Here is a 27,769-nt window from a genome sequence, read left to right as displayed (position 1 = left end):
GACCTGACTCTTCCTTCCTGCTCCCCTCCCTCCTCTGTGGTTGGGTCGAGCTCCAAGCCTGCTGTGGTGACCGCCTCGTCCCCTTGCATGGCTCCATCTTATTGTGACTACTGCCCCTTTTGACCCATCTCTAAAGGTTCTCGTCGCCGTCCCTGCCACGGCTACTCTCGTATGCTCCCTTCCCATACTAATTCGTACCATGCTTTGTTTGGTCCTGCTTCATGGACTAAGTACTTTGACCTCCATCCTTTACATCCAACTCCTGACAATTTTTCCCTTCATAGGCATCTTGTAGATTCCGTAGATGCCTCAGTTACCTTCAACCCCTCCCGTCTTGGTACTCGTGTCGTTGCTGCTCCTCAGGATGCAGCCACCCGCTTGGCCACCTTATCCTGCCTTGGCGAGATTCGGGTCTCAAAGAACGCTCGGGTAAATGTCAGTGTTGGCACTGTTCTCCTCCTACACCATGTTGCGACTGGTGTTAGGAATCTAATCTAAAAGACTGAAAAGACCACGAGGATATCAAGCATATCCTCAAGGCCCAGGGTCATTCTGTCCTCCAGGTGGATACGTTTACTCATCCCCTCATGGTTATCGCCGTCTGCCCCTTCGGGTTGTGAAGATTAACTCTGATGGTAGGACCCTTCCGCCCTCTGTCATTCTTGCTGGTGCCAGATGCTCCATTCAGGAGTATATTCCATCTCCTTGGCTCTGCAATAAGTGCTGGAGGTTTGGGCATGGTGCCCTCAAATGCTCTAGTCCTGTCTCTCTCTGTCCCATGTGTGGAGGCGAGGGTCACTCTAAGCTGGAGTGCACTTCTCCCTAGGTCCGCTGCCTCAATTGCGGTGAGGCCAACGCTACCTTCTCTCGCACGTGTATACGTTACAAACTTGAGGCAGCTGTCCTCAACTTGAAGCACTGGGACCATTTGTCTTTTCCTGAGGTTCGGCACTAAGCTCATTGTCTCCCCTCTTTCGCTGGCGTATCCTATGCTCGCATAGTGCGCTCTTCCTCTCCTCGTCCTTCCCACCTTACTCAGTCTGACAACCGTTTCCAAGCCTTAGACCCGGACACACCCACCACCACCTCCCCTGTTTCCCTCCGTTCTGTCCCAGAGGGTCCCCCCTTCTGGTTCTCTGTCTAGGGTATCCCTTCTTTCTACTCAGTCTGTCATGTCTTCTGTGTCTTTCTCCTCTCCTTCTGGTCTTCCTTCCCGTCATTCTCCTCCGTCTCTTGGTTCACAACGCCACCTGACTGTGCGGGCCGATGTCCATCGCTCTCCTGGTGGTCATGTTGTTCGCTCGCGCTCTTCTTCTCCTTTCGAGATGCTGGAGTCTGTTGCCCAGTACATTGCATCCGACGACGACGATTCCGCCACTGCAATGCAGACTTCAGATCCTGTTCGGGTACCTACAGCTCACAAGACTTTGCCTCCTGTGACCCCCACTTCTGCAACAGTACCAGTTACTAACCATGACATCACTGTGAACGCGGCCACGCTTTCAGACTTACTGTCGGCTCCTGCTCCACACGTTTCTCCAGCTGCTGCTGTCCCTTCACCTGTCTCAGTGACGAATTTCACTGCAATCGACCCTTGGTGTGACCCTATAGAGGGTACCTACTATGCAGCCCCTTCTGCTGCAGTACCTACCACTGCTACTCAACCTCCAAGAACTCAACCTTCAAGACATCAACCTTCAAGAACTCAATCTTCAAGAACTCTACCCCAGCGTGTCAACACCCCTGCTCTTCACTCATCTGATGAATCGGATGAAGACGTATCTGTTGGAACACCATCACCTCCACGGAAAGATCACCTCCAAGCATCAACACGAAACGTGACCACCAAGACCGACAATCCCAAAAAGAAGACCAACGATCAAAGTTTGGTGAAATCAACAAGGAAGAAGACTACTAACGAACTGACTTAACATCAACATCTGACATCAAACCTCCACTGCCAGCTGCTTGCGTTCCCGGCCTCTGTGTGTACTGCAAATGACACCCTACTCAATTCTACTTCCATCTGATCAAGTTCAAATCCGCGGTGGTTGGGCCACCGTTCTTTCATCTCCCCTCTTCACCTCATCCACGGATCCTGCTCAAGATTTCTGCAGCATCGCCCCGTTCTTTCATCCCCTGCTTGCCAGCTCTATGGACATTTACGCTTCGCTTCGCTACCATTCAAGCTGTCATTGCAATCAATCTGAGCTACCTATGTGCTTTAATATACCTACAATTTTCTCTCATCTTTTATTTTTTTCTTGCTTTGTAACATGTTATCATTATCATAAATAAATGTATTATGCAAGTACCTAAACTGTAATTACATTAAATTGAGTTTTAGTTTAATTACAGTAAATAAATTTTCTTCTTTTATTAGTGTCCCTGGCTCAAAAAAAGAAGGCAGTAGAAGATGTGGAGCTTCAGAAGAGATCCAGAGAGGAGCAACAACATACCATTCAAGAAATGCTGCATTATCTCACATATTACAAGAAGAAGAGAGAGATTTTAACCGAACATACTAAAGAGTTATGTGGAATTTTCCCTTCATATCTAAGCAAGGTAAGCTAACAGCTTAAGTTAAATGTGTGTTGCAATTCAGTTCTTCATAAACATTTATCCAGCAGAACTTTAGACTTATATATACTAATTTTATACTTTATGTCTTGCTATTTATGGCTTTGACAGGTAGACAATTCCATGGTTTTTAATACACTGGTGTCTTTTACATGTGAACTTTTATATAAAAAAATCATTATTTATATATTCTAATTTCTTTAGTATTTAGACAAATTTGTACATGCCTTAAATCCCATTAAATATTTTATATATTACAGGATCCTAACAAGTACACTATTGAAAAGAAGCACTTATCACCCAAAAATAATAGTGGAATCCTGGCTCTTTTGAAGCAAGGGCAAAAGTTGTGTACTGACAAGCTGATTACTACTGGCCTCCATTGTCTTGCCTGCACTTTGCTTCCCATCAATCATATCACTCATTCTTACAGGTGTGAGACAGAGAGGGACAAGATCATCCAAGAGGAACAACACCTGAAGGCTGATCCACACCTGAAGGTAGCACCACACCTGAAGGCAGCACCACACCTGAAGGCAGCACCACACCTGAAGGCAGCACCACACCTGAAGGCAGATCCACACCTGAAGGCAGATCCACACCTGAAGGCAGCACCACACCTGAAGGCAGCACCCCACCTGAAGGCAACACCACACCTGAAGGCAGCACCACACCTGAAGGCAGCAACACACCTGAAGGCAGCACCACACCTGAAGGCAGCACCACACCTGAAGGCAGCACCACACCTGAAGGCAACACCACACCTGAAGGCAGCACCACACCTGAAGGCAGCACCACACCATCCACTTTTGCAGTTTTGCCCCATTTGCCAGCAACATTTGGCTGCTTTAATTAATAAAAACAAAATCGCCTTTAATGGCTTCACTCATCCTGGCTGCTTTAATTAATAATTAATTAATTCTCTCCACAAACAGGACCAAAACTTGCTCCAAGTAGAATCACAGTTTCGGGCGATCGAGCGGCAACACGGAAAAGTGTATACTCTTTTCACTGTACTGACCTTTTTTTTTTAAGTACATATTTCATTTTTGTACCAATGTGTTCGCAATAAAATGTTCTAGAAGAACATATGTATAAAATGTCACCAAACCGTGATTTAAACCACTACCAATAAAGAAACCAAGTGGATCACTAGCCGTGAGCTCCAAACAGCGACGAGATGTTTCCATTCTTTTCAGGGTTGTCAACTCCACATTTGTCCTACAGCGTTAAATTTGGTATCTTTGAGATCGCAATAAAATTTCCTACACGAACATATGCATATAAATGTAGAATCATGATCGCGGCCTACCCGCAAGAGTGTGGGAAGTGGGCGAAGTGTTACCTGTTACCGCACATCGGCGATCTACAATACTTTCTCCACGAAGATACAAGCCAATGCCGGTCTCTCAAATAGACTATGTGGCTAATAAAGAAAACGTAAATTTTATGGTAAACATGTTCATACTATCCCCAAGTCGATCGGATAAGAATTGAATTTTATAGAAATATTTGTTCGTCGGACAAAAAAATATGTCTACTCAGGCAGTTTCAAGTGACCCCCGGCGGACACGATCTTGTGTCTGCGGGGGAGTAAAGTGTTTATTAATAAAAACAAAATCGCCTTTCATTGCTTCACTCATCCTGACCAAAAAAAGACATTTTAACAATTTATTTATTTATTTATTTATTTAAGTAAAATGGTTTTCCATGTTTAGTGTGAGTTTGTTGGTTGACATCCATAAGTGGATTTTTTAAGCATGTTAGAGGCATTAGGCAGATCATTGATGTATATACGAAATAGTAGAGGTCCTAGGATGCTGCCCTGCGGCACCCCTACGGTACAGTGGTAGAGGATGTATCATTGATGGCTACATAAGGGTGTCTGTCAGTATGATAGGTTTGGATACATTTAGGGGGTACAAAATCGGATACAGTTCAGGGTAAGGCCACGGCGGATTCTATAATGGTGGATTTTAATTACGAGGTAGTTATGGTATCAAAAGCCTTTCTCAGGTCAATGAAGAGTCCAATCGGAAACTCACTTTTGTCAAGGGCTGAGCAAGGGTTGCACCACCCACAGTAAAGCTATAGGTGGTGCAAGGGCATGGGAGGTACTCTTGAATACCATGATGATATTTCACTAATGTTCCCAACTTTGGTTTTTAGTCCAAAGTTTGGACTTAGTTTAGTTTGGTCTTAATAGTGATGAAGGAGGCATATCGCCTATGCACCATTAACCTAAATACAGGGTAAATAAAAAATTTAATTTTAAGTAATTACACACTTAAATTGGAAATTTATAACTTCAAAAATTTATATATGCACTGAAGCGTTATGAAGAATGATGGAAACAGACCCAAGTATCAGTTGGGTTAACCAATGTATCGCGTTTTCAAAATGGTCACCCCATGTTGGAATAGACGACCACCGAAAGAATATTGTTGAAAACATCTTGATAACTTATTAAACCAAAATTATTTATTAGTCAGAATAAAGACAGAAATGGGAACTATATGTAAGATATCTACCAGACAAATATTTTAAGTACAACCGAAGATATTTGATCGATCGATGGAGCTACTCTCTCTCTCTCACATCAATGTTTATTTCACGTAAATTCGTTAATAAACAAAAATGTTCATATGTCTTAAGAAAGACAGAAACATAAGCTTCATTTTAAATACTTTACCATAGACATATTTAAAACCCAAGTGAAACTACATATGTTTACAATTACCTAGGTATCAGTATCTAGCCAGGCAGGGATCACAGTCTGCACAATACTGATAAATTATGTAATTCACAGAGATGGTCCAGCTAAGGATGGATAACTTAGGCACTCTGCAGGAGGTGCATAAGTTATCCATCAATGGATAACTAGGCACCCCGCAGGGAGATGTCCTCAGTCCTACCTTATTTAATATCTTAATAAACACGCTGTTGTTGATCGAGTTACTGAAATTAACTGTCAAATAGGTATAAAAATGCTTAGGCTAACTCATCCTAACCCTTGCACAGAAGCCCTCCAGAATTTCTTTATTGAAGGTCAGCATTGTTCCAAATGGATAACTAAAACTGGAACTGAACGCAAAATGTATCAGGTTTATGATTTGTACCAAGAGAAACAACAACGACACTTTCCTGCACCGTGGCAGATTAACCCTTTCCAATTTTAATCCCTCCCTTTCCACCCAGGAAACAAATTAGAGGGCAGCCCAAGCTTCGTCTTGAGGCAAAGATCAATGCCTTAAGCCATATTGATGCTCTGTCCACAGAGCATTCTCTCTCTCAAATCATATACACTGATGGTTCCCTACACCGCACCACGGGTGCAGTTGTCCTGACAATGGGCGATGGCCTATACTTTGAGTGGGGAGTCCGTATAAACAACTGGGCCTCTACCCTTCAGACCGAACTATTTGCCTTGTTCCTTGCACTGAAATGTGTACAAGTCTCCAAACTTGATACATTAATTGTCAGTGACTCCTTATCATCCTTGTTTGCTCTCAACTCTTTAACACATAACTGTAACATGCTCGTGTCCGAAGCTAGACAAAATTATTATTGATGGTAACAGAGTCCATTTCATGTGGTCTCCATCTCATGTTGGCCTCCGAATGCATGATAGAACTGATAAGTTAGCCAAAGAATCTGCCTTTAAAGGAAATGTTGAGTATAACTTTGTATTGTCAATGAGCAATCTGAGAGCAACAGTACACCGAGAATTTCAACAAGATCTTGTAGATCTGTGGCAAAGTGAAATCGACACCAGTAATTCCATCTATCATCATACTATCATGCAAGAAAAGCCACACATCTATGGTTCATCCAATAAAGTCACACCTTCCCTGATATTCTTAAAAAAACAAGAGTAACGCCAGTCCATAAAGGAGGCAATCCGGCGGACATAAACAATTATAGACAAATATCAAATCTACCCATTCTATCAAAAATATTTGAAAAAATGATTTACATACAGCTCTATTCCTACCTCGTAAAATTCGACATACTCAGCCCCCTCCAGTTTGGCTTCCGGTCCTTAAAGAGCATACCAGACATACCAGAAAGCATTCTAAGGAAACTACTGCAAGCTTGTACTAAAGAGGCACCCTTCTTGAGCCCGGATGGGCACATGTATAAGCAAGTAGATGGGGTCGCCATGGGTTCTCCCCTAGGTGTCCTGTTTACGAACTTCTACATGGGTATCATCGAACAAAAAGTCTTAGTCGACATGAACTTGAAACTGGCCATATACTGCAGGTATGTTGAAGACATTTTTACACAGGTACCTGATGTCAGTCATCTGCAGGAGCTGCAGGAGGAATTTGAGCAGAATTCTGTGTTGCGTTTCACTTACCAGATGGAGAGGGATGGGAAGCTGCCCTTTCTAGATGTAACAGTCATGGAAAGGAGAGGAGGTTTCCACACTGCAGTCTACACTATGGAAACAAACATAGGAATGTGCCTCAATGCCAACAGTGACTGCCTAGACAGGTACAAAAGGAGTGCCGTTAACGCCTATATCGACCGTGCTCTCAGCCACAGCTGAGGATGGAAGCAAGTCGATGAAGAACTCTGTAGGGTAAAGCAGGACCTAGTCAACAACGGCTTCTCCAAAGGTTTCGTTGAAGACATCATAAGAAGGAAGGTGAAACGCCATGCAACCTCTGAAGAGACAACTAACACAACACCTGTACCCCCTATTAGGCTATTTTACAGGAACTTCTTTTCCTCAGCTCATAAAACGGAGGAAAGGGTCCTGAAAGATATTGTTAATAGAAACGTTATCCCTACAGACAAAAATCACAGGATTCAATTGACAATTTACTATAAAACCAAGAAAACGGCCAACCTACTCATGAGAAACTCTCCAGACACAAAGCAGAACGCTTTAAAAGAGACCAATGTCGTCTTTGCCTTCAAATGCCCACTTGGGGACTGTAATCCTCAAAGAATTCAGTATATAGGCAAGACAACATCTCTTTCCAGGCGATTAACGATGCATAAGCAAAAGGGCTCCATTAAGGAACGTATAATCTCTTCCCACAACCAGACCATCACCAGAGAAGTCTTAACAAAAAACACGGAAATCATCGATAGATACAGCGATAGCAAGCGGCTTGATATCTGCAAGGCACTACACATTAAGAAGTCGACACCAGCAATCAACAGCCAATTAATGCACAACTATATTCTACCCACTTCAAGACTCCGCACCAATATAGAAGCATCAAGAAATATGGGCCAATAGGCCCTTAATTTGCAGTTACTTCCATTCTTCCCTTTAACTTGCAAAATATTATACCCATTGTTTCGTGTTCTGTCTTGTGTTGAAAGTTTGTTTTCACCTCATCCAAAACTATTGTAACATATCACCTTACCCAAATGCAGGTATAAAATCGAAGCTGTTTGAACTCTGTTCAGTTATAGTTGTGTGTGTAAACAAAAGTCTTTGAAAATGTAGTAAGTTTTACGAAACGCGTTCAAGTGTCGCGTCAGACTAGAAATAAAAATGAATTTTGGAAAATTGATTTTTCAGTTACCATCAACAGTGAAAATAAATATAAGAAACATAGCACAGTCTCCGTGGTGTAGTGGTAAGACATTTGCCTGGCGTTCCGCGAGCGCTATGTCATGGGTTCGTATCCTGGCCGGAGAGGATTTACTGGGCGCAATTCCTTAACTGTAGCCTCTGTTTTAACGCAACAGTAAAATGTGTACTTGGATGAAAAAACGATTCTTCACGGCGGGAATCGTATTCCAGGGACCTGCCCGAAACGCTACGCGAAGTGGCTGTACAAGAATGTAACAACTCTTGTATATATCTAAAAAAAAAAAAAAATAGAGAAAATTCGTGTTAGAATTATTAATCTTACTTTTTCGGCCATATTTAATAATATATGTCTACAGGAAAGACTGCTACCAAAATATACTAATATATATATGTATATATATATATATATATATATATATATATATATATATATATATATATATATATATATATATATATATATATATATATAAATTTTTATTTAGGTAAGGTACATACATACAAGAGATTGTACAAAGTTTGTTGGATTAATAGATAGAGCTAGTAAATACAATGCCTAAAGCCACTATTACACAAAGCGTTTCGGGCAGGAAAAACATTAATGACTAAATCCTAATACTAATGGGTATAAAGAATAAAATGTGTTGAGAACAAATAAAAATAGGGGTAAAAGAGGGGGGAACATTGTTGAAAAAACAGCACAAATAAAATTACAAATTATTACAGAAAATTACATTAAAACAGCGTTGATTTGAAAAAAAAAAAAAAAACATACATGGGTTGACAACAGAGGGGTAAGGTAGGTTACAGGGAATTTATTAGGTAGTGCTTCGTTTTTATCTTAAACTGGTTGAGAGAGGTACAGTCTTTAACATGGTTGGGAAGGTCATTCGACATTCTGGGTCCCGTGATTTGTAGAGCATTTCTAGATTGATTACGTCGTACTCTTGGAATATCAAAACTATTTCTGGTGTGGTGCTCATGGGTTCTGTTACATCCTTCAATGAAGCTTTTGAGGTCAGGATTGGCATTACAGTTCAGCGTTTTATATATGTATAATACACATGAGATAATGTGCAGTGACTTAATATCTAACATATTCAGAGATTTGAGTAGGGGTACCGAGTGATGTCTGGGGCCAGAGTTGGATATTGTCCTAATAGCAGCTTTGTGTTGAGTAATTAGAGGACGTAAATGATTTTGGGTAGTAGAACCCCAAGCACAAATACCATAGTTGAGATATGGATAGATGAGGGAGTAATAGAGAGTCACCAGGGCAGGGCGGGGTACATAATATCTGATCTTAGAAAGAATGCCAACAGTTTTTGAAACTTTTTTTTATATATTTAGAATGTGTCCCTGGAAATTCAGCTTGTGGTCAATGAGAACGCCAAGGAACTTGCCTTCTAATTTGTTGCAAATTTGGGTATTGTTTATTTTGAGATTTTTTGATTAGAGTATTTATTGCCAAACAGAATATAGAAAGTTTTGTCAATGTTAAGGGTGAGTTTGTTGGCAGTTAGCCAAAGATGGACTTTATTTAGCTCAGTGTTTACTGTGGCATTTAGAGCAAGGGGGGGTCAGGACTGGAGTAAATGAAGGTTGTGTCGTCAGCAAATAGAATTGGTTTGAGGTGTTAGGAGGCATTTGGAAGGTCATTAATGTAGATGAGAAAGAGGAGAGGGCCAAGTATGCTGCCCTGGGGAACACCAATGTTGATAGGTAGGGTGGGAGAAATTGAATTTTTCACAGAAACATACTGGAGCCTGTCAGTAAGGTAAGATTTGAGGTATTGCAGGGAGTGTCCTCTGACTCCATAATGATGTAATTTAAGAAGAAATTTTTGGTGGTTGAAAGTGTCAAAAGCCTTACGCAGGTCCACAAATAACCTAACAGGGAACTCATTTTTATCAAGAGCTGCATGAATCAAGTTAATCATACTATTAAGTGCATCGTTAGTGCTTTTTTTGAGTCTGAAGCCATATTGACAAGAGCTAAGTATATTGTGTTTTGCTAGATAAGAGTAAAGGTGCTTGTAGATTAGTTTTTCAAATATTTTTGACAAGTTAGGCAGGATTGAAATAGGTCTGTAGTTGTTAACATCTGTGAGATCACCACATTTGTGGACCGGGGTTACTCTTGCTTTTTTTTTAGAATGTCTGGAAAGCAATGTCTGTGATGGAATGGAAAGGAATGTCTGTGATCTAGAGTCGTAGCAGTACTATCAGTGATTCTAGTAGGTCTAGTGATTAAGGGTATGAGGAAGCAGGAATTCATACAGTTGAGTAAGCTAACAGCAGTAGGGTGTTCAGGCTCGCAGAGGTCAATATTAAAGTCCCCTGCGATAATTAGATGGTTTTTGTTCAGTCTGTTATCTAGTATTAGATTTCTAAGGTTTGAATTGAATTCGGACACATCAGTGTTCAGAATTCTATAGACTGCACCCACAGACAGGACAAACTCGGCACCCTTGACTCTGAAACTGACGAAGATATACTCCCCACAGCAGTCTCTAGTTCTAATTATTTTTAAGCATGTTAGTTCCCGTTGGTATATATATATATATATATCTATATATATATATATATATATATATATATATATATATATATATATATATATATATATACATATATATATATATATATATATATATATATATATATATATATATATATATATATATATATATATATAACTGAAAACTCACACCCCAGAAGTGACTCGAACCCATACTCCCACAACTGGTATGTACAGGGACGCCTTAATCCGCTTGACCATCACGACCGGACATAAGGAAGTGATAGCCGAGGCTATTTGAACCACTTCCCCGCCGGCACTCGGATGGTAATCTTGGGCATAGCATTTTATCAAATCACCTCATTCTTTGGGGCACACGTGAGGAACACAAATGCAAACAAGCCTGAATGGTCCCCAGGACTATATACAACTGAAAACTCACACCCCAGAAGTGACTCGAACCCATACTCCCACAACTGGTATGTACAGGGACGCCTTAATCCGCTTGACCATCACGACCGGACATAAGGAAGTGATAGCCGAGGCTATTTGAACCACTTCCCCGCCGGCACTCGGATGGTAATCTTGGGCATAGCATTTTATCAAATCACCTCATTCTTTGGGGCACACGTGAGGAACACAAATGCAAACAAGCCTGAATGGTCCCCAGGACTATATACAACTGTGGAAGTGGTTCAAATAGCCTCGGCTATCACTTTCTTATGTCCGGTCGTGATGGTCAAGCGGATTAAGGCGTCCCTGTACATACCAGTTGTGGGAGTATGGGTTCGAGTCACTTCTGGGGTGTGAGTTTTCAGTTGTATATAGTCCTGGGGACCATTCAGGCTTGTTTGCATTTGTGTTCCTCACGTGTGCCCCAAAGAATGAGGTGATTTGATAAAATGCTATGCCCAAGATTACCATCCGAGTGCCGGCGGGGAAGTGGTTCAAATAGCCTCGGCTATCACTTCCTTATGTCCGGTCGTGATGGTCAAGCGGATTAAGGCGTCCCTGTACATACCAGTTGTGGGAGTATGGGTTCGAGTCACTTCTGGGGTGTGAGTTTTCAGTTGTATATAGTCCTGGGGACCATTCAGGCTTGTTTGCATATATATATATATATATATATATATATATATATATATATATATATATATATATATATATATTTATATATATATCGCCCCATTGCCGACCAAAAAGCTGTGACTTTGCTAGAAGCTGCATCAACACCACATGACACTGCCCGACTTAGAGCTGTAGCAGCTCCCGATGCAGGTGATTTTCTATTAGCAACCCCAATGTCAGCAACCGGCACCCGTCTCACACCCCAGGCTCTCCGAATTGCCGTGGCTCTCCGCCTCGCTGCCCCAATCCACACCGAATACAGGTGTATTTGCGGCGAGGCAGAGCTCGACAGATACGGACGGCATGGCCTTCTCTGCCAAAAGACAAGAGGATGGCATGCAAGACACGGCGAGGTCAATGACATTATTAGAAGAAGCCTTACCACAGCCGGTTGTCCAGCAGAGAGAGAACCCCGTTACCTAATGTCCCGCAACTCTGATGAGCCTGTCAGTCGCTCAGACGGAATCACGGTGAACCCCTGGAAGAATGGTAGGCAGTTGGTGTGGGACTACACTTGCGTTTCAACTTTAGCCAATACCTATGTTGACTTCAGTGCTACACAAGCAGGAGGAGCTGCCAATCACCGGGAAGCGGCCAAGTCACGTAAATACAGAGACCGTGAGCACAACTACAATTTCGTCCCCATTGCCTCAGAGAAACTTGGTGCCTGGGGTAAAAGTGCTACTAGCTTTTTGAAGGAGTTGGGGTCTAAGCTAATCGAAACAACTAGAGACCCTAGAGCTGCCAGTTTTCTTTTTCAGTGCCTTAGTGTGGCAATCCAGAGAGGAAATGCTCACTACATCCATGGTTCCTGCCCGCCATCTGAGGAACTGGAGGAGCTTTTTAACTTGTGATAAGCAGCCTTGTACCCCTGCATATAATCAATATTTTAACTTTTTTTGTGTAATGACATTGTCAAATAAAGTTAGATAAATATACACACATACCAAAAGAATAGGGGTGGTAGGAGAAGAAAATATCAAAGTGTTCAGTGAGGATCCACAAGGTCTTCTCTGAGTACTCTTTATTTTCTACTCCGAGGCTATGGGTCCCTACACTTGCACCAGAGGTGGTACCCCTTGAAGGTTATATATATATATATATATATATATATATATATATATATATATATATATATATATATATATATATATATATATATATATATATATATATATAATTAGTATATTTTGGTAGCAGTCTTTCCTGTAGACATATTTTATTAAATATGACCGAAAAAGTAAGATTAATAATTCTAACACGAATTTTCTCAATCTTTCGTACATTATGCTTCACTGTTGGAGGTAAATCAAAAATCACTTCTCCAAAATTCATTTTTATTTCTAGTCTGACGCGACACGGGCGCGTTTCGTAAAACTTATTACATTTTCAAAGACTTCACAAATACACAACTGATTAGAACTTGCGTTTCCCTGATTTTATATCTACATTTGAGTGAGGTGGGAAGGGTGATGTGGCATTACATTTGAGTGAGGTGGGAAGGATGATGTGGCATTAGAGGATATTAATAGGGTATTAAAAGTATCAACACAAGACAGAACACGAAACAATGGATATTGAATAGAAGTGTTTGTAGAAAGCCTATTGGTCCATATTTCTTGATGCTTCTATATTGGAGCGGAGTCTTGAGGTGGGTAGAATATAGTTGTGCAATAATTGGCTGTTGATTGCTGGTGTTGACTTCTTGATGTGTAGTGCCTCGCAAACGTCAAGCCGCCTGCTATCGATAGATACAGCGATAGCAGGCGGCTTGACGTTTGCGAGGCACTACACATCAAGAAGTCAACACCAGCAATCAACAGCCAATTATTGCACAACTATATTCTACCCACCTCAAGACTCCGCTCCAATATAGAAGCATCAAGAAATATGGACCAATAGGCTTTCTACAAACACTTCTATTCAATATCCATTGTTTCGTGTTCTGTCTTGTGTTGATACTTTTAATACCCTATTAATATCCTCTAATGCCACATCATCCTTCCCACCTCACTCAAATGTAATGCCACATCACCCTTCCCACCTCACTCAAATGTAGATATAAAATCAGGGAAACGCAAGTTCTAATCAGTTGTGTATTTGTGAAGTCTTTGAAAATGTAATAAGTTTTACGAAACGCGCCCGTGTCGCGTCAGACTAGAAATAAAAATGAATTTTGGAGAAGTGATTTTTGATTTACCTCCAACAGTGAAGCATAATGTACGAAAGATTGAGAAAATTCGTGTTAGAATTATTAATCTTACTTTTTCGGTCATATTTAATAATATATATATATATATATATATATATATATATATATATATATATATATATATATATATATATATATATATATATATATATATATATATATATATATATATATATATATATATATATATATATATATATATATATATATATATATATATATATATATATATATATATATATATATATATATATATATATATATATATATATATATATATATATATATATATATATTGTGACGGTGTTCCTCCCCTTATATTTCTCCCACGCCTGCTGTAAGAGTCATATCCACTTTTCCCGAGCGTTCTCTACGTTCTGGGGAACAATTCGATATGTGTGGGAGAGTGTAGTGTTCTCGCGTTGGCGAGAAATTCGTAAAAGAAGAGTATTTTGGCCTTTGGTATAGGCCCTTTAGGACGCCAATATGGCGCTGGCCCCTCCATTTTGCCGCCAAAAGTGTGTGACGTCAGTGGCACCGGATTGGTCACTGACAGTGACGTGGCACAGGGAGCCAATGAAAACTGCCCCTGGCAAGTATGACGTCACGAAGGCAGGGGGGTCCGGAGGTTGCGCCACGTTGGCACCACCAGTCGAACACGGCACGTCAAGGAGGTCGGGCGTGCGGCCGGGGATTCTGTCAGTATGACAGTTTACCCCAGCTCCGGTGGATGTACGCGTCTCCTGTAGTCTGCAAGCACTCTGTGAGGTCTTCCTTCGTTCATGTGTTGGACCTGGAATTGACGAATATTGAGCAACAAGTGCTCCCGGAACAGGTGCTGTGCAAGAAGAAGTGAAGTCTGTGCAGTGACGTATGTGACGTCTGAGACAGTTCACTCGGTTAGGAGCGACGTAGTGGCTGGGCCAATCCACCGTGAGGGAATCAGTCTGACATGATACGTCAAGGTAGTAGGACGTGCGTAGATTGGTCCTGTCAGTTTGACAGTTGTATCCCGCTCCCGTGGATTTTACGCGTCACCCGAAGTCTGCAAGTACTCTGTGAGGTCTTCCTTCATTCCATATGTTGGACCGAAGAGGGAATCGATGGAATATTGAGCAACAAGTGCTTCAGGGACAGGTACTGTTCAAGAAGTAATGAAGTCTGTGCAGTGACGTATGCGACGTCTGAGGCAGTTCACCCGTTTGTGACGGCGTAGTGGCTGGACCGAGCCACTGGGAAGCAGTGGAAGAAAAAAACTAATTGGGAATAAGGACGACTGCAGCCGAGAAGTAGGTTGGCAGTCGTAGTTGGGAGGAGAAGTCAACGGCCATTAGACCGACTCCAACCCTTCAAGAAGTTGTGGAGGAGCATGGACCTGCGGAGAACAGAGCACGGAGACGACGCGTTTATTATTGGGACGTTGATTGGGTTCCTGGAGAAGGCATCAGTGTGTGTGGGGGGGGGCGTTCCCTACAACGAGGCGAGAGCCGGAACCAGGAGCTGCAATTCAACTCTCACCGGAGGGGCTAGTCTGCACTGTGAGGTGGAAGTAGGTAATTCTAGTTTCCCTCCCAATTCCCCTTTAGTCAGCTATATATGTAGCCAGAGTATTTTTCATGTCATGAGCAAGACTCACTAATGTCTATGTCACGGTAGGACACAGTTGTGAGAAGTGAGGCTATATAAAGCTCTCACGTTATATATATTTGCGGTGTGTGGATGCACCTGTTATCATTGAAGAGTTTACTGTGTCATTGATGATTTCTTTCATGTGACATTAATATGATAACTTTTGTCAGATATATATATATATATATATATATATATATATATATATATATATATATATATATATATATATATATATATATATATATATATATATAAGTGTACCAGTTATTGGTATTAGGCTGTATGCCCAGTATATATATATATATATATATATATATATATATATATATATATATATATATGTATATATATATATATATATATATATATATATATATATATATATATATATATATATATATATATATATATATATATATATATATATATATATATATATATATATATGTCGTACCTAGTAGCCAGAATGCACTTCTCGGCCTATTATGCAAGGCCCGATTTGCCTAATAAGCCAAGTTTTCCTGAATTAATATATTTTCTCTATTTTTTTCTTATGAAATGATAAAGCTACCCATTTCATTATGTATGAGGTCAATTTATTTTTATTGGAGTTAAAATTAACGTAGATATCCTCCAGATCTTTAGCCCCTGCTATTGCTTTGCTCTTCAACAAGTCACTTGAACTCCAAACCTTTCCAGATATTCTAAAAAAAGCGAGAGTAACGCCTGTCCACAAATGTGGTGATCTCACAGATGTTAACAACTACAGACCTATATCAATCCTGCCAAACTTGTCAAAAAATTTTGAAAAACTAATCTATAAGCAGCTTTACTCATATCTAGCCAGACTCAATATACTTAGCCTTTGCCAATATGGCTTCAGGCCCCAAAAAAGCACTAACGATGCACTTATTAGTATGCTTAACTCGATTCATACAGCTCTTGATAAAAATGAGTTCCCTGTTGGGTTATTTGTGGACCTGCGTAAAGCTTTCGATACTGTCAACCACCAAAACCTTCTTCTTAAATTACATCATTATGGTGTCAGAGGACACTCCCTACAATACCTCAAATCCTACCTTACTGACAGGCTCCAATGTGTTTCTGTGAATAATACAATTTCTCCCTCCCTACCCATCAACATTGGTGTTCCCCAGGGCAGCATACTTGGCCATCTCCTCTTTCTCATCTACATTAATGACCTTCCAAATGCCTCCCAACACCTCAAACCAATTCTATTTGCTGACGACACAACCTTCATTTACTCCAGTCCTGATCCCCTTGCTCTAAATGCCACAGTAAATACTGAGCTAAATAAAGTCCATCTGTGGCTAACTGCCAACAAACTCACCCTTAACATTGACAAAACTTTCTATATTCTGTTTGGCAATAAATCCTCTAATCAAATAAATCTCAAAATAAACAATACCCAAATTTGTAACAAATTAGATGGCAAATTCCTTGGCATTCTCATTGACCACAAGCTGAATTTCCAGGGACACATACTAAACATATCAAAAAAAATTTCAAAAACTGTGGGCATTCTTTCTAAGATCAGATATTATGTACCACGCCCTGCCCTGGTGACTCTCTATTACTCCCTTATCTATCCATATCTCAACTATGGTATTTGTGCTTGGGGCTCTACTACCCAAAATCACTTACGTCCTCTAATTACTCAACACAAAGCTGCTATTAGGACAATATCCAATTCTGGCCCCAGACATCACTCGGTACCCCTACTCAAATCTCTGAATATGTTAGACATTAAGTCACTGCACATTCTCTCATGTGTATTATACATATATAAAACGCTAAACTATAATGCCAATCCTGATCTCAAAAGCATCATAGAAGGTTGTAACAGAACCCACGAGCACCACACCAGAAATAAATACAGTTTTGATATTCCTAGAGTACGACTTAATCAAACCAGAAATGCTCTACAAATCAAGGGGCCCAGAATGTGGAATGACCTTCCCAACCATGTTAAAGACTGTACCTCTCTCAACCAGTTTAAGTTAAAAACGAAGCTATACCTAATAAATTCCCTGTAACCTACCTTACCCCTCTGTTGTCAACCCATGTATGTTTTTTTTTTTTTTTTTTTTTTTTTTTCAAATCAACGCTGTTTGAATGTAATTTTCTGTAATAATTTGTAATTGTATTTGTGCTGCTTTTTCAACAATGTTCCCCCCTCTTTTACCTCTATTTTTATTTGTACTCAATGCATTTTTTTCTTTTTACCCATTAGTTTTAAGCTTTAGTCATTAGTGTTTTTTCCTGCCCGAAACGCTTTGCGTAATAGTGGCTTTAGGCATTGTATGTACTAGCTCTATCTATAAAGCCAACAAACTTTGAAAAATCTCTTTATGTATGTACCTTTACCTAAATAAAAATTATTATTATTATTATTATTTATTATTATATATGACCGAACCTAACCAACCCTACCTAACCTAACCTAACCTATCTTTATAGGTTAGCTTAGGTTAGGTAGCCGAAAAAGTTAGGTTAGGTTAGGATAGGTAGGTTAGGTAGTCGAAAAACAATTAATTCATGAAAACTTGGCTTATTAGGCAAATCGGGCCTTGCATAGTAGGCTGAGAAGTGTGTTCTGGCTACTAGGTACGACATATATATATATATATATATATATATATATATATATATATATATATATATATATATATATATATATATTTATATAGTAGTTTCTGAGGAAACTACTCCAAGCTTGTACTAAAGAGGCACCCTTCTTGAGCCCGGATGGGCACATGTATAAGCAAGTAGATGGGGTCGCTATGGGTTCTCCCCTAGGTGTCCTGTTTGCAAACTTCTACATGGGTACCATCGAGCAAAAAGTCTTAGTCGACATGAACTTGAAACCGGCCATATACTGCAGGTATGTTGACGACATTTTTACACAGGTACCTGATGTCAGACATCTGCAGGAGCTGAAGGAGGCATTTGAGCAGAGTTCCGTGCTGCGTTTCACTTACGAGACGGAAAAGGATGGGAAGCTGCCTTTTCTAGATGTAACAGTCATGGAAAAGGGCGGAGGTTTCCACACTGCAGTCTACACAAAGGAAACAAACATAGGAATGTGCCTAAATGCCAACAGCGACTGCCCTGACAGGTACAAGAGGAGTGTTGTTAACGCATACGTCGACCGTGCTCTCAGCCACAGCTCAGAATGGAAGCAAGTCGACGAAGAACTCTGTAGGGTAAGGCAGGTTCTAGTCAATAACGGCTTCTCCAATGGTTTCATCGAAGACATCATAAGAAGGAAAGTGAAAAGCCATGCAACCTCTGAAGAGACAACTAACACAACACCTATACCCCCTATTAGACTATTTTACAGGAACTTCTTTTCCACAGCTCATAAAACAGAGGAAAGGGTCCTGAAAGATATTGTTAATAGAAACGTTATCCCTACAGACAAAAATCAGAGGATACAACTGACGATTTACTATAAAACCAGAAAAACGGCCAGCCTACTCATGAGAAACTCTCCAGACACGAAACAGAACGCTTTAAAAGAGACTAACGTCGTCTATGCCTTCAAATGCCCACTTGGGGACTGTAAGCTCCAAAAAACCCAGTATATAGGCAAGACAACAACATCTCTTTCTAGGCGTTTAACGATGCATAAACAACAGGGCTCCATTAAGGAACATATAATCTCTTCCCATAACCAAACCATCGCCAGAGAAATCCTAGTAAACAACACAGAAATCATCGATAGATACAGCGATAGCAGGCGGCTTGACGTTTGCGAGGCACTACACATCAAGAAGTCAACACCAGCAATCAACAGCCAATTATTGCACAACTATATTCTACCCACCTCAAGACTCCGCTCCAATATAGAAGCATCAAGAAATATGGACCAATAGGCTTTCTACAAACACTTCTATTCAATATCCATTGTTTCGTGTTCTGTCTTGTGTTGATACTTTTAATACCCTATTAATATCCTCTAATGCCACATCATCCTTCCCACCTCACTCAAATGTAATGCCACATCACCCTTCCCACCTCACTCAAAAGTAGATATAAAATCAGGGAAATGCAAGTTCTAATCAGTTGTGTATTTGTGAAGTCTTTGAAAATGTAATAAGTTTTACGAAACGCGCCCGTGTCGCGTCAGACTAGAAATAAAAATGAATTTTGGAGAAGTGATTTTTGATTTACCTCCAACAGTGAAGCATAATGTACGAAAGATTGAGAAAATTCGTGTTAGAATTATTAATCTTACTTTTTCGGTCATATTTAATAAAATATGTCTACAGGAAAGACTGCTACCAAAATATACTAATGTTAAAGTGCACGACCCAGCAGCAAGGAATCAAGCCTTCACGATAAAATATCGCCAGGATCTGATTCGTGATCAGATATACAAGGCAGAGAATGAAATCAAAGACAAAAAAACGCAACTACTTCATGCTACAAACGAGTGGAGAAATAGCAACATCGACCATAGTATCCGTACCCGCATTGAACAACACCTCGACATCCTCACAGACCAACATCACCTCAGCACTGAAACAAGGATTATCAAGAAACTAACAACATTATATGGAGGACCTATGGCAATTCCACGACCAAGAGATGGCTTCCTGAACCTTGCAGGAATTAACCTCACTGAGGACCAAGTCACTCTCCTAAATCTGGGCATAAACTGTCATGTTATGTCCAGACCGAGTGAAATGGCCCGGAAAGTGGAGTTGGAAATTCTGTTGGACGACATATTCGACCTCGAGACACAAAAGAAGGTCACTACCAAAGATACCTTACAAGCAGAACTTATTGCAGAAGGAGGAAAGAATCGAGGCAACTACAGAAGCACCATACTGTCCCCCGAGCTTAGAGCGGCAGCTAAAAGCCTTCGCGAGAACAAGGAGATAGTTGTCAGGAGAGGTGACAAGTCGCCAATATATGTCATTCTTAAAAAAGACGAATATCTGGCGAAAATGAACATCATACTCTCTGACCAAACTAAGTTCCAAAGGGTAACGAAGGACACTACAGCCGAATTAAAAGCAAAGGTCAACAAACTGATCGAAACTGTGAACGCCAAGAAATATATATATATATATATATATATATATATATATATATATATATATATATATATATAAATATATATATATATATATATATATATACATATATATATATATATATATATATATATATATATATATATATATTATTAAATATGACCAAAAAAGTAAGATTAATAATTCTAACACGAATTTTCTCAATCTTTCGTACATTTCTTTTCACTGTTGGAGGTAATTCAAAAATCAATTCTCCAAAATTCATTTTTATTTCTATTCTGACGCGACACTTGAGCGCGTTTCGTTAAACTTATTACATTTTCAAAGACTTTGCACATACACAACTTAATAGAACTTACATATCTCCGATTTGTTTATATCTACTTTTGAGTGAGGTGGTAGTTAATAGGGTATTAATTTCATCAACACATGACAGAACACGAGACAATGGGTATTGAAATGGAAGTGATTGTAGAAAGCCTATTGGTCCATATTTCTTGATGCTTCTATATTGGAGCGGAGTCTTGAGGTGGGTAGAATATAGTTGTGCATTAATTGGCTGTTGATTGCTGGTGTTGACTTCTTAATGTGCAGAGCCTCGCAAACGTCAAGCCGTCTGCTGTCGCTGTATCTATCAATGATTTCTGTGTTGTTTACTATAATTTCTCTGGCGATGGTTTGGTTGTGGGAAGAGATTATATGTTCCTTAATGGAGCCCTGTTGCTTATGCATCGTTAAACGCCTAGAAAGAGATGTTGTTGTCTTGCCTATATACTGGGTTTTTTGGAGCTTACAGTCCCCAAGTGGGCATTTGAAGGCATAGACGACGTTGGTCTCTTTTAAAGCGTTCTGCTTTGTGTCTGGAGTGTTTCTCATGAGTATGCTGGCCGTTTTTCTTGTTTTATAGTAAATCGTCAGTTGTATCCTCTGATTTTTGTCTGTAGGGATAACGTTTCTATTAACAATATCTTTCAGGACCCTTTCCTCCGTTTTATGAGCTGTGGAAAAGAAGTTCCTGTAAAATAGTCTAATAGGGGGTATAGGTGTTGTGTTGGTTGTCTCTTCAGAGGTTGCATGGCGTTTCACTTTCATTTTTATGATGTCTTCGACGAAACCATTGGAGAAGCCGTTGTTGACTAGGACCTGCCTTACCCTACAGAGTTCTTCGTCGACTTGCTTCCATTCTGAGCTGTGGCTGAGAGCACGGTCGACATATGCGTTAACAACACCTCAACAGCAACTCCTCTACCGCCTGCGTCAAATCCGTCAACAAAACCCAGATGCGATTCATCAGTGCTTCGTTAGAGATGGATTGATAAAGGTGAGAAAGACCGCAGAGGGCAAAATGTTTACAATTGCTAATGAAGAGAACCTCAATACTTTCCTCTCCCAATGTGGTTTGTCTCACCATATTATCACTCTCAATGAATTAACTTAATTAACCCCTTGTCAACTAGTGGGGCTAGGTATCCTAAGTCTCCTTGTTTCATTTTTTGACTTAATTTTTAACTTACTCTTCACTAGTCATTTACTGAACATAATTAATTGAGTGCATTAATATTTCTTCAGGTCTTATTAATTATACAGTCGTAACTGAACTATTTATAGTTAATAATCATTAGCTTAAATTTGCCTATGTTTATTATTCAACTTTTTCTTTGATTTCATTTATTACCTAGGTTGCCTAGCCTCGCCATGCTCCCTTACTCCATTGTACCCCTGGCTTTGCCTGCATCTCAAATTGCAAATTGTTACTTACAGTGTACCTGAGAGTACTTGTAAGCAATCTACCTCATTTTTTCTTTTTTTTTGCACAATTTGTTTTTGTATTGTATAGTCTTGTTTATATCTTTGTTTTGTATTTCTATATCTTTTGTTTTGTATAGTCCATGTTTATATGTTTTTTTCTTTAATCTCATTTATTACCTAGGTTGCCTAGCCTCGCCATACTCCCTTACTCCATTGTACCCCTTGTAAGCTACCTCATTTTTTTCTTTTGTTGTTCATTTTGTGTTTGTTTTGTACAATATTGTTTATAAATTTTTCCCCCTTTTATAGCTTAATTCTACTTTGTAATTTGCCTTTCTTGCCTTGTTTTCCTGCAACCAGCTTTTTTATGCAGACAAGTATAGACCCAGAACTAAACCTCTTATCCACTATCTATGACAATCATCACTTTAATGATCTAAATTGCAGATATTTTGCAGCACATGATGTAAACAATGTATTAACTCATAATCACAGTATCTCTGTAATCAACTTGAACGTTAGATCCCTAGGTAAACACTTCGATGATGTTAGTGTCTTGATTGAAACTATTGACAACAAATTCTCTTTTATTATACTTACTGAAACATGGTTGAAAGAGAATACTACTCAACTCTTTAACATGCCTAACTACTCGGCAATTCACAACTGTCGTCAAATTCAGAGAGGTGGTGGCACTGCTCTTTACTACCACCAAGAACTAACATACTTAAAAGTAATTAGAACTAGAGACTGCTGTGGGGAGTATATCTTCGCCAGCTTCAGAGTCAAGGGTGCCGAGTCTGTCCTGTCTGTGGGTGCAGTCTATAGAATTCCTAACACTGATGTGTCCGAATTCAACTCAAACCTTAGAAATCTAATACTCGATAACAGACTGAACAAAAACCATCTAATTATCACAGGGAACTTTAATATTGACCTCTGCGAGCCTGAACACCCTACTGCTGTTAGCTTCCTCAACTGTATGAATTCCTGCTTCCTCATACTCTTAATCACTAGACCTACTAGAATCACTGAGAGTACTACCACGACTCTAGATCACATCTGGACAAACATAACCTCTCTGCTTACTTCAGGTATAATCACCAATAGCACTACAGACCATTACCCCACATTTCTCTTAACTAACATTAGCAAACCACCTCTAGAGTCAAGGGAGTTAAGTTTTAGGCTGCACAATGAAACTGCTATAGACAATTTTATAACTGCTGCTTATAATGTCAACTGGGAGTCGGAGTTAGGTAACATAGGGGACATCAACCTAGCAGTGCAATCTTTTCTTCAAAAAACTCTTAGCCTTTATAACACCCACTGTCCTATGCTTACAAAACAAGTCACAACCAAAAGGCTTAACAATCCTTGGCTTACAGAGGGAATACTTAAATCCATTAATAAAAAACATGACCTTGAGAAGAAGTATAGGTTAGGAATTGTCTCCAAAGAATTCTCAAAGAATTACTCGTTATTGCTATCTAAGATAATTAGACGAGCCAAAACTAAATACTACGAAGATAAATTTACCCAAATAAAGAGCAACATTAAAAAAACTTGGAGCACAATTTCACAAATATTGGGATCAAAGAAGATTTTAAATAACAAACCAACACGCCTGTCCAATAACGATGGTCAGCTTTCAGCCTCAGATTCTGCAATTGAGTTCAATAGGTTCTTCTCTTCCATTGGGTCATCCCTTGCAAATGATATTCCATCTTCCAGTACTGATGTTAAGGACTATCTTACAGGTAACTCTCCACAGTCTCTGTACCTAAAGCCTATTAATTCCACTGACGTCAATGAGATAATCCTTTCCCTTAAAACCAAGTCTAGTGCCCTTGAGGAGATACCAACTTTAATTTACAAAAAAAACTCCAGAACTTTAGCCCCTGCTATTGCATTGCTCATCAACAAGTCACTTGAACTCCAAACCTTTTCAGATATCCTAAAAAAAGTGAGAGTTACCCCTGTACACAAATGTGGTGATCTCACAGATGTTAACAACTACAGACCTATATCAATCCTGCCTAACTTGTCAAAAAAATTTGAAAAACTAATCTACAAGCAGCTTTAAAATCAAAATGTTTATTTAGGTAAGGTACATACATACAAGAGATTTTACAAAGAGTGATGGATTTCTTTACTCTTATCTTGCCAAACACAATATACTTAGCTCATGCCAATATGGCTTCAGACCCAAAAAAGCACTAACGATGCACTTATTAGTATAATTAACTTGATTCATGCAGCTCTTGATAAAAATTAGTTCCCTGTTGGGTTATTTGTGGACCTGCGTAAGGTTTTTGACACTGTCAACCACCAAAACCTTCTTCTTAAATTACATCATTATGGAGTCAGAGGACACTCCCTGCAATACCTCAATTCCTACCTTACTGACAGGCTCCAGTATGTTTCTGTGAATAATTCAATTTCTCCCACCCTACCCATCAACATTGGTGTTCCTCAGGGCAGCATACTTGGCCCTCTCCTCTTTCTCATCTACATTAATGACCTTCCAAATGCCTCCCAACACCTCAAACCAATTCTATTTGCTGACGACACAACCTTCATTTACTCCAGTCCTGACCCCCCTTGCTCTAAATGCCACAGTAAATACTGAGCTAAATTTCAGTGCCTAAGCCTAATCTAACTTTGTCCAAGGTGCTGTCTCTGCCTTACCATTTACCTAATGTTCTCTCATTCATATAATTTCCTAAATAATCCGTCAAGTCTCCATGCACTTATGCAAGCATCTACCTCAGTTTCATTGTAAAATTTTACTCTTAAATCTAATCTTACCCTATTCCTTTTAAATTTTAAATTTAATTGTATTGATTTATGTCATTTATTGAAATCAATTATTGATCTCATTTTGTTCTCTTAATTAAGTTCATACTAATTATAGGTTAAAAACTAAGCTAAATAAAATTTATTATTTTTAAGATTATTTTACTTTACAATTATCATTTGTCAATTTTTTTATATATTCATCTTGACAGTCTCTACTGATTTTTTGTTCTCTCCACCAAACTTGTGTATCCTCCATGGCTATCTAGTGACCTTTATTCTACCTCTAATTGTTTCAATTCTTTTGTTTACTTGCATTTATTGCTGTGTCTTGTTATAATTATTCTCTAATTTTAGTAGACTTAATACTTTGTAAGCTCTTATTATATTGTTATATTATTGTATTGTTGTGTTTTGCTATAATTACTTTCTATCTTACAGCAGATTTAGTATTTATCTGTTCCTGTAATTGCTTATCTTATTGTATCGTGACATTATTTTATCTATATGCTTACTGATATTGATCCTGATCGAAATCTTCTGTCCCATATCCACACAAATCAGCACATTGATCATCATTATTGCAGGTATTACACAGCAAATCTTGCAAAAAATAAACTCCTAAATAGCACCTGCTTATCAGTTTACAACCAAAATGTTAGGTCACTTGGTAAACATTTTGATGATATAAATGCACTACTTACAGCACTAGGTACTAAATTATCATTCATCATTTTAACAGAAACTTGGCTAAGTAATGACTATACCCAACTCTACAATTTAGCTGGTTATAAAGCCATTCATAACTGCAGGCCTAATAAAAAAGGAGGTGGTACAGCAATATATTACAAAGATACCTTCATCTGCAATAGTGTCATTAATGATAAGAGACGACTATTGTGAATATACCTTTGCCAAGTTCTCCAGTAAATCCCTTAAATCCTCCCTGACAATCGGTGCCATCTATAGATTTCCTAATACCAACATGGCTTTATTCTCAGACAATGTAAGGAATCTTATCATAAATAACAATCTCAACAAAAATCACATCATTCTTGGAGGTGATTTCAATATTGACCTGGGTCTTCAAAACAACCCTAAAGTTGACTATTTCCGTAACAGCATGCACTCCTGTATGCTAATCCCCACAATCACCAAGCCCACCCGAGTCACTCAAACATCTGTCACTACCCTGGATCACCTATGGACTAATATAACAGCTCCCCTTACATCTGGGGTAATCTATGACAGAGCAACTGACCACTATCCTACCTTCCTCATAGCAAACATGGACACATCACCACCAGAAACCAAGAAACTCTCATTCAGGCTTCATAGTGAATCACCTTTAGGCAATCTCTCTAATGCACTTCACAATATTAACTGGGAATCTGAATTTAATAATTCACAGGATATAAACTCATCAACTAACTTCTTTCTCTCCAAAACTCTAAGCCTCTACAACACTCACTGTCCCCTCCTTACCAAACAAGTAACTGATAAAAGAAAAAATAACCCGTGGCTCACAAGTGGTATAATTAAATCAATCAACAAAAAACATGAATTTTAAATGAAATTTAGGATTGGCCTAGTTTCAAAGGAAGTAGTTAAAAGGTACTCATCAGTGCTTACCAGTATCATAAGAAAAGCAAAACTTTCATATTATGAGACTAGAATCAAAGAAGCAAAAGGCAACATGATAAGCACATGGAATACCATCTCTAATATCTTACGAACTAAACAACACTCCCACAACCAGATAACACTCTCTAAGGATGGCTTAACACCGTCAACTCACTTAGAAATGGCGAATGAATTTAACAGCTTCTTTTCATCGATTGGTGCTAACTATGCAAGTAAAATCCCACAGACTCAAACACATATCTCTCAGGCAGCTATCCAAACTCTCTTCTCCTTTCACCAGTCAGCCCGACAGATGTTGTGTCCATCATACACTCACTAAAAACCAAAGCTGGGAACATTAGTGAAATTCCATCCTTTGTATACAAGAGCGACCCCCGTGCGGTCCGTCTAATTAACACAAGCTACACAAGCTTCAGAAAGCTTATGTTAGTAATGAATAAATATGATATATTTACTCATTATAATGTTGGTGCTGAATGTACAACACGAGAAAACATAATTTTAATCTAAAAAAGTATATTTTTATTAAGAAATTAGACGAAAATAAAGAGCTGGTGACGCCAAATAAAGTCGACGATCCAAGCGTCGGTTAGGTTAGGTTTGGTTAGGTTTGGTTTGGTTAAGTTAGGTTAGGTTAGGTTAGTTTAGGTTAGGTCAGCCTAACCTAACATATCATATTTATTCATTACTAACGTATTGCCAGGAAGCTTTCTGACCTTGTGTAGCTTGTGGTAATTAGACGGACCCCTCCCATGCCCTTGCGCCACCTATAGCTCTGCTGTTCAACAAATCCCTTGAGTGTCATACCTTCCCTGATATCCTTAAAAAAGCAAGAGTAACGCCAGTTCATAAAGGAGGTAATCCGGCAGACATAAACAACTA

Source organism: Procambarus clarkii, chromosome 71 (assembly GCF_040958095.1).
Source record: "Procambarus clarkii isolate CNS0578487 chromosome 71, FALCON_Pclarkii_2.0, whole genome shotgun sequence".
NCBI lineage: Eukaryota > Metazoa > Arthropoda > Malacostraca > Decapoda > Cambaridae > Procambarus > Procambarus clarkii.
This window is presented reverse-complemented; position numbering follows the sequence as displayed.